This window comes from Sarcophilus harrisii, chromosome 2 (genome assembly GCF_902635505.1).
Source record: "Sarcophilus harrisii chromosome 2, mSarHar1.11, whole genome shotgun sequence".
Lineage (NCBI taxonomy): Eukaryota > Metazoa > Chordata > Mammalia > Dasyuromorphia > Dasyuridae > Sarcophilus > Sarcophilus harrisii.
The window spans coordinates 350,880,345-350,896,639 of NC_045427.1; the positions used below are offsets into that span (position 1 = coordinate 350,880,345).

Here is a 16,295-nt window from a genome sequence, read left to right on the forward strand (position 1 = left end):
ATCTCATATAAACAAGGTATAAATGAAAGAACTGTTACATGGGAGGCAGAAGGGAATGGATAACTAGTACTGTTAGATGCTTATTTTTATCAGAACTGGGTTACAAAGGGAATAACATCTAAAAGGGCATAAAAGTCTTTTTAACTTGCAAAATAGCAATAGGGTGTTGGGATTGGACAGATTCTTAGAAGGGTGTGCAGATCAAGAAATAGGAGGATAAGGGAAGAACTCTTAGAAATGTAGTAAATTAAGGAATAGAAAAATAAGGGAAGAGGATAAGAGAAAGATTTGTAGAAGGGGAGAGGATTAGGGAGGCAATAGAAGTAAATTAGGATTTGAGAAGGAATAGGATAAAAAAAGAGGGAGAATATTAAACAGGGAGGAAAAGTAGGATGGAGGGAAATGCAAAACTAGTCATTATAACTGTGAATGTGAATGGGATGAATTCACCCATAAAATGAAAACAGATAACAAAAATGGATTAAAAGCCAGAATTTAGAAGAAACACATTTAAGCAGAGCCAAGATGGCAGAGAGGAGACACGTTTTTTCTGAGCTTTCCCCTCAAATTAACAGCAAATTAAGCTTCTAGATTGGTTTTGGAGTGACAGAACCCACAAATATTTGGGGTATAACAAATTTCCAGCAGAAGATAATTTGGAAGATCAGAAAAAATCTGTTTCAATTGGGCACAGAGGGAAGCTGGCCAAGTGCAGGCAGTGCAGAGTCCCAGGGCAGTGTGGGTCCTTGGGCCAGGGAATCTACCAGGAGGAATCTACAGCAGTGTTGGCTACTCTGTCCTGATTGCAAGCCAGTAGATCAGCAGATTAACTGTGAGACAACCAACACAAATACATAAAGCAAATAATGAGCCCATAGACACCAGAATATCAGGACCTGACCATGCCCACGTAGCATCAGAAGTTAGTCAGCACTGACCCAGCACAGCCACTGTTGTTATAGAAGAAGCTTGGACAAGCTCTCCTTTGCCCTAAAGCAAACCTCAGCTTTTAAAACAACAACAACAACAACAAGCAAAAATAACTCTGAAAAAGCAAAAATAGTTTTTGTGGAGAAAGAGAACAGATTTCAAACGGAGAGGACACTAAAAGCAGATTGTCTCCAGATGAAGCTCCCAAAGGGTGATATAAATTGGTCCCCATCTCACAAGGCTCTCTTGAAAGAATTCAAAAAGCACCTTAAAAGAAAGCTAGAAGAAAAATGGGGAAAGGAAATGAGAAAAATGGGGAAAGAGGATTTGGAAAGGGAAACAGAAATTTTGTGAAGAAAATGCCTTACAAAATAAATTTAGCAAAATAGAAAAACATATAACTCCTTACAAAATAGATTTGACAAAATAGAAAAAGAAAACAACTCCATAAAAACAGAATTTGTGAAATGGGGGGGGGGGGAATCCATAGAACAAAACAACTCATTTAAAAATTCAATTGACCAAATATAAAAAGAACTAAAAAGGTAACTGAAGGAAATAATTGACTAAAAATTAGAACTGAACAAATGGAAATGAATGATTCAATGAGACATCAAGAATCAATCAAGACCAAAGAAAAAGAAAAAAATAGAAGAAAATGTAAAATACCTCATTGGAAAAACAAGTGACCTGGAAAATAGATCTAGAAGAGACAATTTAAGGATTATTGGTCTTCCTGAAAACCATAATGAAAAAAAGAGTCTAGACATTATATTTCAGGAAATCATCAAGAAAAACTTCCCTGGTGTCCTAGAATCAGAAGGCATAATATCCATTGAAAGAATTCACCGATCACCTCCTGAAAGAGACCCCGAAAGGAAAACTCCAAGGAATATTGTAGCTAAATTTCAGAATTATTGGACCAAGGAAATAATATTGCAAGGAGCCAGGAAGAAACAATTCAATTATCAAGGAGCCACAATCAAGATTACCCAGGATCTAGCAGCTTCCAGCTTAAAGGATTGAAGGGCCTTGAATTTGATATTCTGAAAGGCAAAGGAACTTGGAATGCAGCCAAGAACCAACTGTCCAGTTAAATTTAGCATTATCTTTCAGAGAAGAAGATGGACATTCAGTAATACAGATGAAAAGATCAGAACTGAACAAAAAATTTGATCTCCAAATACAGAACTCAAGAGAAGCATAAAAAGGTAAAGAGGAAAGAACTCTTGAGAACTATATCTCTGTTATGGGTATTCTAGAGAATGCAGGTATTATTTTATTTTACTGTGATAATATAAAAGAGAAATTAGAGGTAGAAAAGGGATTGTACTAGAAAAAGAGGAAAATGGAGATAAAATGAGGGAAAATTACATCTCATGAAGAGGCAAAAAAGACCTATTATAATTGAGGGAAAGGGAGTGTGTGTGAATCTTACTTTTATCAGAGTTGGCTTAAAGAGAGAATATTAGATATATTTGGTTTCACAAAGAAAATTGTCTCATCTTATAGGGAAGTGAGAGAGGAAAGGGTAAAGGAAAGAGGGAAACTAATAGAAGGGAAAATAGAAGTAGTAGGGGAAAGATATAAGAAAGGGGCAGGAGCTATAAAGGGGGAGAGTGGTTGAGGGAGGTGATGGTTAGAAGCAAAATACTGGGGAGAGGGGAAAGCATAACTTGGGGTAAATAAGATGGTGGGAAATACAGAATTAGTCATTTCAACTGTAAATGTGAATGGGATGAACTCTCCTATAAAACGGAAGCAGATAGCAAAATGGATTAAAAGCCAGAATCCTACAATATGCTGTTTAAAAGAAACACATATAAAGCAGAATGATATATTGAGAGTAAAGGTAAAGGACTGGAGCAGAATCTATTATGCTTCAGGTGAAGTAAAAAAAAAAAAAAGTAGGGGTAGTGATCCTGATCTCAGATCAAGCAAAAACAAAAATAGATCTAATTAAAAGAGATAAGGAAGGAAATTATATTTTACTAAAGGATACCATAGATAATGAAGTAATATCAATACTAAACATATATGTACCAAATGATATAGTGTCCAAATTTATAGAAGAGAAGTTGAGAGAGCTGCAAGAAGAAGTAGATAGCAAAACTATACCAGTGGGAGATCTCAACCTTGCTCTCTCAGAATAAGATAAATCAAAGCACAAATAAGAAAGAAGTTAAGGAGGAAAATAGAATTTTAGAAAAGTTAGGTATGATAGATCTTTGGAGAAAATTGAATGGAGACAGAAAGGAATACACTTTTTTCTTGGTGGTTCATGGAACCTATACAAAAATTGATCATATATTAGGGCATAAAGACCTCAAAATTAAAGGCAGAAAGGCAGAAAGAGCAAATGCATTTTTTTCAGATCATGATACAATAAAAATTACATGCAATAAAAGGCCATGGGAAAATAGACCAAAAATTAATTGGAAACTAAATAATCTAATCCTAAAGAATGAATGGGTGAAACAATAAATCATAGACACAATCAATAATTTTATCCAAGAAGATGACAATAATGAGAAAACATAATTTGTGTGATGCAGCCAAAGCAGTTATTAGGGGAAATTTTATATTTCTAGATATACTTTGATAAAGTAGAGAAAGAGAAGATCATTGAATTGGGCTTGCAACTAAAAAAAAAAAAAAAAAAAAAAAAAGCTAGACACTATTACTACTGGGCTTATATCCCAAAGAGATCTTAAAGAACGGAATGGGACCTGTATGTGCAAGAATGTTTGTGGCAGCCCTCTTTGTAGTGACCAGGAACTGGAAACTGATGGATGCCCATCAATTGGAGAATAGCTGAATAAATTGTGGTATGTGAATGTTATGGAATATTATTGTTCTGTAAAAAATGACCAGCAGGATGATTTCAGAAAGGCCTGGAGAGACTTACATGAACTGATGCTGAGTGAAATGAGCAGGACCAAGAGATCATTATATACTTTAACAACAATATTATATGATGATCAATTCTGATGGATGTGGCTCTTCAACAATGAGATGAACCAAATCAGTTCCAATAGTGCAGTAATGAATAGAACCAGCTACATCCAGTGAAAGAACTCTGGGAAATGGGAAATTCTATATAGGATTCCCAATCCCACCTGCATTTTTGATTTCCTTCACAGGTTAATTGTACATTATTTCAAAGTCCGATTCTTCTTGTACAGCAAAACAACTGTATAGACATGTATACATATATTGTATTTAACATATACTTTAACATATTTAACATGTATTAGTCTACCTGCCATCTAGGGGAGGGGGTGGAAGGAAGGAGGGGTAAAATTGGAACAAAAGGTTTTACACTTGTCAATGCTGAAAAATTACCCATGCATATATCTTGTAAATAAAAAGCTATAATAAAAAAAATTTTAAAGCTAGAAAAAAAATTTAAAACCTCCAAATAAATACCAAACTTGAAATTCTGAAAATAAAAGGAGAGATTAATAAAACTGAAAGTAAGAAAACTGTTGAATTAATAAATAAAACTGAGTTGGTTTTATGAAAAAACCAACAAAATAGATAAGCCTTTAGTTAATTTGATTAGAAAAAGGAAAGAACAAAATCTAAGTGAAATGGAGGAATGCCTATAAAAATATAGATTTCCCAGATTAACAGAAGAGGAAATAAATTGTTTAAATAGACCCATCTTAGAAAAAGAAATAGAACAAGCTATTAATCAACTCCCTAAGAAAAAATCTCCAGGTCCAGAAGGATTTACATGTGAATTCTACCAAACAATTAAAGAACAATTAATTCCAATGTTATATAAACTATTTGAAACAATAAGGAAAGAAAGTCCTACCAAATTCCTTTATGACACAGATATGGTGCTGATACCTAAACCAGGCAGGGTGAAAACAAAAAAAGAAAATTATAGACCAATTTCCCCTAATGAATATTAATGCAGAAATCTTAAACAAAATATTAGCAAAGAAAGTCATACCCAAGATAATAACTACAACTGAGTAGTATTTATATCAGGAATATAGGGCTGGTTCAATATTAGGAAAACTATTAGCATAATTGATTATATCAATAATCAAACTAACAAAAACCATATGATTATCTCAATATATGCAGAAAAAATATTTGATAAAATCCAACATCCATTCCTATTAAAAACACTAGAGAGTATAGGGATAAATGGACTTTGCCTTAAAATGATCAGTAGCATTTATCTAAAACCATCAGCAAGCTATCATATGTTATGGGGACAAACAAGAACTATTCCCAATAAGATCAGGGGTGAAACAAGGTTGCCCATTATCACCATTACTATTCAGTATTATCTTAGAAATGTTAGCTTTGGAAATAAGAAAAGAAAAGGAGATTAAAGGAATCAGAGTAGGTAACGAGGAAAGCAAATTATCACTCTCGATGATATGACAGTATACTTAGAGAACCCTAGAAAATCAACTAAAAAAACTAAGAGAAACATTTCACAACTTTAGCAAAGTTGCAGGATACAAAATAAATCCACATAAATCATCAGCATTTTTATATATTTACTAACAAAATCCAGCAGCAAGAGATACAAAGAGAAATTCCATTTAAGATAAATAATGATAATATAAAATATTTGGGAGTCTATCTGCCAAGTCAAGAACTATATGAACACAACTATAAAACACTTTCCACACAAATAAAGTCATATCTAATCAATTGGAAAACTATCAAGTGCTCATTGGTAAACCAAGCAAATATAATAAATATGACAATACTACCTAAATTAGTTTACTTATTTAGTGCCATACCAATCAAACTCCCAAGAAATTACAGATCTAGAAAAATAATAATAATTCATCTGGAAGAACAAAAGGTCAAGAATTTCAAGGGAATTCAAGAAAAAGATGCCAATGAAGGTGGTCTAGCTGTGCCAGACCTAAAACTATATTATAAAGCAACAATCATCAAAACCATTTGGTACTGGCTAAGAAACAGAGTAGTCGATCAGTGGAATAGGTTAGGTTGACAGGACAAATTAGTCAATGTCTATAGTAATCTAGTGTTTAACAAACCCAAAGACCCCAGCTTTGGGGATAAGAACTCACTATTTAACAAAAAACTGCTGGGAAAATTGGAAACAAGTATGGCAGAAACTAGGCATTGATCCACACCTAACACTATATACCAAGATAAGATCAAAATGGGTTAATGATTTATACATAAAAAGTGATATTATAAGCAAATTAGAAGAACATAGGATAGTTTATCTCTCAGATCTGTGGAGAAGGCAGGAATTTGTAACCCAAGAAGAACTAGATCTCATTATTGAACACAAAATTGATCATTTTTATTACATTAAGTTAAAAAAGGTTTTGTACAAACAAAACTAATATAGACAAGATCAGAAAGGAAACAATAAACTGGGAAAATATTTTTATATTCAAGGGTTCTGATAAGGCCTCATTTCCAAAATATCTAGAGAATTGACTCAAATTTATAAGAATTCAAGACATTCTCCAATTGTTAAATAGTCAAACAATATGAACAGACAGTTTTCAGATGAAGAAATTGAAATCATTTCTAGTCATATGAAAAGGTGCTCTAAATCATTATTGGTCAGAGAAATACAAATTAAGACAACTCTGAGGTATCACTACACACCTCTTAGAATGGCTAAGATGACAGGAAAAGATAATGATAAATGCTGGAGATGATTGGGAAAAGTGGGACACTAATACATTGTTGGTGGAATTGTGGAATGATCCAACCATTCTGGTGAGCAATTTGGAACTATGCCCAAAGGGCTATCAAACTGTGCATACCCTTTGATCTAACAGTGTTTCTACTGGGCTTATATCCCAAAAAGATATTAAAGGAGAGTAAGAGACCCACATGTGCAAAAATGTTTGTGACAACCCTTTTTGTAGTGTCATGAAATTAGAAACTGAGTGGATGCCTATTAGAGAATGGCTGAACAAGTTATGGTATATAAATGTTATGGAATATTACTGTTCTGTAAGAAATGTTCAGCAGCATGATTTCAGAGAGGCCAAGAGAGACTTACATGAACTGATGCTAAGTGAAATGAGCAGAACCAGGAGATCATTGTACATAGCAACAACAATACTATATGATGATCAATTCTGATGGATGTGGCTCTTGTCAACAACGAGAAGATTCTGGCCACTTCGAATGGTGTTGTGATGAAGAGAGCCATCTACTCCCAGAGAAAGGATTGTGGGAACTAAGTGTGGATCACATTATAGTATTTTCACTCCTTTTGTAATTGTTTGCTTGCATTTTATTTTCTTTCTCATTTTTCCCTTTTTGATTTGATTTTTCTTGTGCAGCAAGAGTATTGTATAAATATGTATGCATACATTGGATTTAACATATATTTTTACCATGTTAAATATATATTGAATTACTTGCTCTCTAGGGGAGGGATGAGGAGAAGGGGGGCAAAAATTGGAGCACAACATTTTGCAAGGGTTAATGTTGAAAAATTATCCATGCATATCTTGTGAAAACTAAAAAGCTTTAATTAAAAAAAATAAGAAGCATACTTAAAAAGGAGATAAAGGTAGAGTGAAAATAAAGGAGTAAAGTAAAATTTATTATGCTTCTACTGATGTAAAAAATGCAGAGGTAGCAACTGTGATATCATAATTAAAGCTAGTATAGACTTAATTTAAAAAGATGAACAAAGAAACTACGACATGATGGGGTACCATGGGTAATGAAGTAATATCAAAACTAAATCTATATATGCCAAATGATATAACATTAAAAGTTTTAAAGAAAATCTAAATGAATTACAGGTGGAAATAGATGGCAGAACTATAACAGTGGGGTACTTTAACCTCCCCCAATCAGACCTAGATAAATCTAAGCAAAAAATAAGGAAGAAATCAGGGAAATGAATAGAATCTTAAATAAGCTAGATATGATAGATATCTGAAGAGAATTGAATGAGAATAAACAAGAATAAGCCTTTTTCTCAGTAGTTTATGGTACCTTTACAAAAGCTAACTATGTATTAGAGATGAGAAGTATATCGTTAAATGCAGAGAAGCAGAAATATTAAATGCATTCTTTTCATAGAATAATGCAATATTAGTAATATTTAACAAGGGATCATGGAAACACAAATTAAAAATTCATTGGAGACAAAATGACGTAATCTTAAGGAATGAGTGTATTAAAGAGCAAGTCATAAAAATAATCATTTTATTAAAGAAAATGGAAATAATGAGACAGCATGCCAAAACTTATAGAATGCAACAAAAGCAGTAATCAGAGGAAAACTATATTTCTAAATACTTATATCAATAAAATAGAGAAAAAAGCAAACCAATGAGTTGGTTATGCAATTCAAAAAACTAGAAAAACATTTAAAATCCACAATTAAACACTATATCAGAAATTCTAAAAATTAAAGGAGACAGTATAAAATTGAAAGTGCAAAAAGAATGAGTTAAGAAATAAAAATAGGAGTTAGTTTTATGTTGGGAAAAAACAATAAAATAGATAAAGCATTGGTTAATATGATTTTTTTAAAAAAAGAAAACAAATTGCTTGTATCAAAAATGAAAAGAGCAAATATACCATTAATGAGGATGAAATTGAAGTAATTCTCAGGAATTATTTTGGTAAATTACATGCTAATAAATGTAACAATTTAAATGAAATGGAAGAATACTTTTAAAAACTTGCCTAGATTAATAGAGAATACCTAAATAAAACTATTTTAGAAAAGAAAATTGAAAAAGACCATAAATTAATTTCCTAAGAAAAAAACATCAGAACAAGATGGATTTACCAGTAAGTTCTACCAAACATTTAGAGATCAAGTAATTTTAATATTAAATTAGTTACTTGGAATAACAGACAAAGAAGGAATTCTACCAAACTTCTTTTATAAAACAAATATGGTGCTGATATCAAAACCAGGAAGGGCAAAAACAAAGAAAGAAAATTATATACCAAGAGCATTAGGGAATATAGATGCAAAAATCCTAAATAAAATACTATCCAGGAAACTGCAATAATATATCACAAAGATTATACATGCTGATCAAGTGGATTTTATATAGGAATGCAGGGATGGTTTAACATAAGGAAATTGATTAATATAATTGATTACATCAAAGACAAAAATAACAATCATATGATTATATCAATAGATTCAGTAAAAACTTTTGATAAAATGCAGTACTCATGCCTATTAAAAACACTTGGAAGTATAAGTGTAAGTGGATTTTTCCTTAAAATGATAAGAAGCATTATTTATACTGAGAATAAGCTAGAAATCTTTCCAATGTCAGGAATGGGTATCAAAGACATCCATTATTACCAATATTATTCAGTTTTTTATTTGAAATGCTAGCAGTAGCAATAAGAAAAGAAAAAGGAATTGAAGGAATCAGAATTGGAAATGAAGTAATAAGCTATCTTTTTGCAGACAATTATGATGACATATTTGAAAAATATTAGAGTTTTAACTAAATCTTAGTTGAACCAATGAATAATTTTAGCAAAGTAGCAAGATATAAAATAAATCCACATAAATTAGCAGCATTTCTATGTATCACCAGCAAAGGCCTGCATGAATTAGTAAGAGATATCCCATTTAAAATAACTACAGTATAAAATAGCAATAAGTATACCTTTTGCCTCATATTACCTTTTCAGATTTATGGATAGGAGAATTTATGAATAAAAAAGTTTTATGAGATGTACAATGGATAATTTTGGTTACACTGAATTCAGAAGATTTTGTACAAATAAAACCAATGTAGCCAAGAAGAAAAGGAGAAAATGGGAGAAATTTTTATAGACAGTTTTTCAGGTAAAGATCTCATATCTCAAATATATAGAGAACTTTGTCAAATTTATAAGAATTCCCAACTTGATATATATGGTCAAAGTATATGAACAGGAAGTTTTTCAAAGAAGAAATCAAAACTACATAGAAAATATACATAGAAAATGTATACATAGAAATGTACATAGAAAAAATAATCTAAATCACTTATTAATTAAAAAATGAAAAGTAAAACAATTTTAAGACCTATTACATTCGCTAAAGTGATAGAAGGGTAAATAACAAATATTGGAAGAGATGTAGAAAAATAGGGACATTATTGCTGTTAAAACAACCATTTTGGAGAGCAATCTGGAATTTTTGGTAAAATAGTATCAAATTGTGTATACCCTTTGACCCTGCAATACTGCTATTAGGTCTATTTTCCTAGGTGATCAAGGAAAAGGGAAAAGTACCTATATATTATAAAATGTTTATAGCAACTCTTTCTGTGGTGGCAAAAAAAATTTTTTTTAATTAAAAAAAATAAAAAAGGTAAAATAAAAATAAATGTCCATTAGGGAATGACTAAATGTTTAAACAAATTGTAGTATATGATTGTGATGGAATACTACTCTGCTGTAAGAAAAGATGAGCGCATTGATTTTTAGGAAAAAATGTAGAAAGACTTGCATGACATAATGAAGAGTAAAATGAGCAGAACCAAAAGAACATTATTTGAGAACAAATTTGGCCATATTTCAAAGATTTTGATTTGTGGTATTTATAGTTTAATCTTCAAATTTTGTTCATTTCCTTTTGTAATTATAGTCTTATTTAATTCTAATTTTGCTAAATTATTTCTGAAATAGTATGTAAATGTTATATCATTTTCTATTTGCTCATTCTATTTGTCATTTTCTATTTGTAATTTTTGCATATGTGACTGTTGTTATGAAAGAAATTAAATTTTAAAAAGTATATTTCTTTTTTCCATTTTGTTTTCTCCAGACATGTTAATTCCAATTTGCTTTTTTTTAGTTCAATCCTAGTTTATTAAAATTTAAGAAACAATAAATGACTGTGTAGTCTATTCAAAGGGAATTTGTTGCCCGTTTCAGTAAGATATTGAATTACTCAATTCAGATCATTTTATGGCAGTATTGTAAGTGAAATGAAGATGTTGACTCATTTTTGCTGCAGAGCATTTTAACTTTGTTTTGCTACCATTTTAAGTTCCTAATCATGATCCTAATTTTTTCCTAATGAGAGAAAAATTAAATATGTGCATGTTAATGACACTGGGGGGAAAACAGGAATTAACCTTAAAGGAAAGTAGGAAAAGAAAAAGTAATCAAAATATTAATAAACAAATTATGAATATAAAAATGCAGAACAATATGAGAAGACCTTTATTAATTGATGACAGTAAGCAGTATCATGGGAACAATATGTACAGTTAGTAAACCAATGTAAATGAAAAGATCAGTAAAGGAAAGTCAAACAGAATAATTTTTAAAAGTCATGATAATCCCAAAGAACAGATCACAGAATATACCCATGGGCTTTTGACAGAAGTAGAAGGCTACCAAGACAGAATGTTTCATACATTAATTAAATATAGGGTAATTTTCTTGTATTTTGTATTCGTCACTCATTTCTATAAAAAGAATTTTCACCCTTCCAGACTGAACTCTTTTGTGACAAAGAAAACAAGCATAAACTTTAATATAGTGAAATCTGATCATATATAAAAGTCTGCCTTAACAATTTGCTTGCCCACCTCTTTTCTGTGAGCAGAAGGGAATGTTTTGCTAGTAATGATTGTTTTTGCTTAACTGTTTTTCTTAGTTATAAGTGAAGATTCACTTTTGGATTTGTGTCAAGGAGACTTAGAGTAAGTTTATAAAAAGTGAAATATGTGCATTTTAATGACATTGGGGGAAAACAGGAATAAACCTTAAAGAAAAGTAGAAAAAGAAAAAGTAATCAAAATATTAATAAACAAATAAAATAAAAAAATTTCAATATAAAATTAAAAAGAAAAATCAGACCAAAAGGTAAAAGAAAAAAACAAGCCAACAAACAACAATAAAAAGGTGAAAATACTATGCTTTGATCCATATTCAGTCTCCATTGTTCTCTATCTGGATATGGATTGTTCTTAACATCACAAGTCTATAAGAATTGCCTTGAATCACGTTATTGTTGAAAAGAATCAAGCCCATAACAATTGATCATCATATGGTTTTGCTGTTGCTGTGTATAACATTATCTTAGTTCTACTCACTTTACTTAGCATCAGCTCATGTAAGTCTTTCCAGGCTTTTCTGAAATCAGCCTGCTCATAATTTCTTAAAGAACAATAATATTCCATTACATTCATATACCATAATTTATTCAGCCATTCTTCAGATGATGGGCATTCACTCATTTTTTAGTTCCTTGCTACTACATAAAAGACTGCTACAAACATTTTTGCACAAGTGGATCCTTTTTCCCTCCTTTATGATCTCTTTGGGGTAAAGACATAACTGGATCAAAGATATGCAAAGTTTGATAGCTCTTTTAGCAGAGTTCTAAATTGCTTTCCAGAATGATTGAATCAGTTCACAAAACCACTAACAAGGCAATTAGTGTTCCAGTTTTCTCACATTCCCTCTAACATTTATCATTATTATTTCCAGTCATCTTAGCCAATCTAAGAGGTGTGAAATGGTACTTCAAAGGATCTTAATTTGCATTTCTCTAATCAAAAGTAGTTTTGAAAATATTTTCATATGATTAGAAATGGCCTTAATTTCATCTTCTGAAAATTTATCAGGTATTGGCAAATGGCCTGTATTCTTAGAAATTTGAATCATTTTGTCTCTATGTTTTAGAAATGAGGCTTTTATCAGAAACACTGGATATAAATTTTTTTCCCTAGTTTTTTGCTTTCCTTCTAATATTGGCTGAATTGTTTTTGTTTGTACAAAACTTTTTTAATTTAATGAAATCAAAATTTTCCGTTTTGCATTTCATAATGTTCTCTAGTTCTTCTTTGGCCATAAATTCTTCCCTTCTCCACATATCTGACCCATAGACTATCCCTTGCTTTATTTATTTACTTATAGTATCACCTATTATGTCTAAGTCTTAAACCCATTTCAACCTTATCTTGAAATAGGGTATTAGATATTGGTCAGTGGCCTAGTTTCTGACATAGTATTTTCCAATTTCCCCAGAAATTTTTGTCACATAATGAGTTCTCTTCCCAGAAGCTGGAGTCTTTGAGTTTATTAAACACTAGATTACTACAGTCATTGACAATTGTCTCTTGTGAACCTAATCTATTCCACTGACCCACTACTCTGTTTCTTAGCCAGTACCAAATGGTTTTGATGACTGCTGCTTTATAATATAATTTTAGGTCTGGCAGGCTAGGCCACCTTCCTTTACATTTTTTTTCATTAATTCTTAAAATCCTTGACCTTTTGTTCTTCCAGATGAATTTTGTTATTATTTTTCTAGTTCTATAAAGTAATTTCTTGACAGTTTGATTGGTATGCCACTGAATAAGTAGATTAATTTTAGATAGAATTGTCATTTTTTATTATATTAGCTCAACCTACCCATGAGCATTTGATATTTCTCCAGTTGTTTAGATCTAACTTTATTTGTGTAAAATAGGTTTTATAGTTATGTTCACATAATTTCTGTCTTTGTCTTGGTAGGTAGACTCCCAAATATTTTATATTATCTACAGTCATTTTAATTGGGATTTCTCTATTTCTTGCTACTGGACTCTGGTGGTAACTTATAGAAATGCTGATGATTTATGTGGGTTCATTTTCTATCCTACAGGTTTGCTAAATTTGTTAATTTTTAGCAAATTTTTTAAAGACCATTAAAATTAACAAATCAATGACTAATGTAAATTTTTAAAAGGAGGGAAAGAGATAGATGGAAAGGGGGGAACACAAATTTCCCAAGAGGAAAAAATGTGATGGCTATAATTAAGTAATATTATAAAATCAGGTGATATTATATTTAGCTGTGTGTAGATAGGTATTTGCAAAAATGTAAATTGTTGGGAGCAATGAGGTGGCACAGTGGACGTCTGTACTGCCCTAAACAAGCTGAATCAAAATCTGGTCTCAGATTCTTGACCTTTGATTATTTATGTGACTCTGGACAAGTCTTTTAACCTCAGTTGCCTCATTCTTCCCCCCAAAAAATGTTGTGTGTGTGTCTGTTGTCCAAATTAACAAAACAGTAAGTGGACAATTTGGACTAATTTTTTTTTAATTTTTATTTTAATAGTCTTTTATTTACAGATTATATGTATGGGTAACTTTACAGCATTGACATTTGCCAAACCTCTTGTTCCAGTTGTTCCCCTCCTTCCCCCTACTCCCTCCCCCAGATGGCAGGATGACCAATAGATGTATATTATACAATAAATATACATGACCAAAGCATTATTTTGCTGTACAAAAAGAATTGGACTCTGAAATATTGCACAATTAGCCTGTGAAGGAAATCAAAAATGCAGATGGGCAAAAATATAGGGATTGGGAATTCAATGTAATGGTTCTTAGTCGTCTCCCAGAGTTCTTTCGCTGGGCGTAGCTGGTTCAGTTCATTACTGCTCCATTGGAACTGATTTGGTTCATCTCATTGCTGAGGATGGCCAAGTCCATCAGAATTGGTCATCATATAATATTGTTGTGCTCATTTCACTCAGTATCAGTTCCTGTAAGTCTCTCCAGGCCTCTCTGAAATCATCCTGCTGGTCATTTCTTACATAACAATAATATTTCATAATATTCATATACCATAATTTATTCAGCCATTCTCCAATTAATGAGCATCCATTCAGTTTCCAGGTTCTGGCCACTACAAACAGGGCTGCCACAAACATTCATGCACATACAGGTCCCTTTCCCTTCTTTATGATCTCTTTGGGATATAAGCCCAGTGGTAGCACTGCTGGATCAAAGGGTATGCACAGTTTGATAACTTTTTGAGCATAGTTCCACAATTTGGGCTAATTTTAGAAGAAGCCTATCTCCCTCTTCAAATCATTAATGAAGTCATAAAAAGTAGCTAAAGAGAAGATACAAATGGATACATGTTAGATAAATTAAAGAAGGAAGGAAATTATAAGCTTTTAGATCTATGGGTAAAAAAAGAATTTATGGTCAGATGAGGGATAGGGAAAATTACAGAAGACAAAACAGACAGTTTTGACTATATAAAATTGAAATTAGTGCACACAAAAAAATAATGCATCTAAAATGGGAAGTCAAGCAAGTTTCTCTGATAAGGGTCTCATTTCCCAGAAATATAAGGAACTGATTCAAATTTATAAGAATCAGAGCCATTTCTCAATAGATAATGGCCAAAGAAAATGAACAGTCACTTTTCAAAGAGAGAATTACAAATTATGAATAGCAATGATCAAGCCTACTTCTCACCTCCTAATAAAACCCTGAGTATCTCCTAATTGACTCTGGGCTATAGAGGTGTTCTGTAGCTGTGGAGCACCAACCAACTGACTCAGAAATCAGACAAAAAGATGCAATGGAAGAAGCCATTGCTTATCTTTCTCACTATATTGTTGTTAGACTTTTTATTCTGACCAAAATTTTCCTTGCAGGGTCAAGGCTAAGATTGGAGAGTTTGATGCCTCAAAAGCTCAATTTGAAAAGTATAAATGTGTTGTAAATGTTTTGTACTACTTTTGATAATCCAGGTTGGGATATATGCTATGCTCAGGGAACACTTCACCATAAGGTTATTTGCTGACCGAGACAGTGATAAGTCTCTAAGCTTTTGAAATCACTAATGATAATAACTGTAGTTAAAGTCTATCTAGAGGTTTCTACATTAAATGTTGAGAACATAGACTAATTCTTTTGAGTGTTGAGTTTGTGTCTACAGACAGGTCTAGGGGCAGCAAGATGGCTCAATTGATAGACTGCTGAATCTTGGATCAGGAAAACCTGAATTCAAGTGTGACCTCAGACATTTGCTAGCTGTATGACCCTGGACAAATCACTTAACTCCATTTGCCTGAGTTTCCCCATCAGCTGGAGAAGGAAATAGAAAACTACTTCAGTATCTTGGCAGAAAAAACTCCAAATATGATTACAGAAGAACAAAAAGAACAGGTTTAGGACTCCCTAGCTATACCCAAACTCTGTCACTCCCATTAGAGAACTAGCAACCCTCAGAGGGTTTTAGAGGTCTGCAAGATAGAAAGAGTGGATGGGCTAAGGAAGATGGAAGAAAATAAGACTAGGGATGAAGATGAGGAAAAAAACAAACCTGGCTCCAGAAACCACTTCACTCAACCATCTTGGCACCCAGCAGAGTGTTCAAGACTAGCTCCTTCTTAGGTTTGCTTAGTGCTTTCTGTGGTAGACTTTTTTTTTCAGTTGCTTGTTGGGAATTGGCAGTACTCCCTGTTAAGAATTTCAGATGGATATAGAGCATGTGCTGATTCCTATCTCTGAAGCTGGGCTATTTAATGAATGCCCTAAGAACTAGAAATTTAGCCCTTTTCTAAAAGGTCAAAGGAAGACTGTTTTGTACTTTGTTTCAA

General features: G+C 32.2%; 1 protein-coding gene across 3 annotated transcripts in view; it reads left to right on the top strand.

Annotated features, from left to right (window-relative positions):
• LOC100914422 (solute carrier family 22 member 5) overlaps positions 1–16,295 on the top strand; it is a 70,834-nt gene that overhangs the window by 10,463 nt on the left and 44,076 nt on the right. The window lies entirely within an intron of this gene.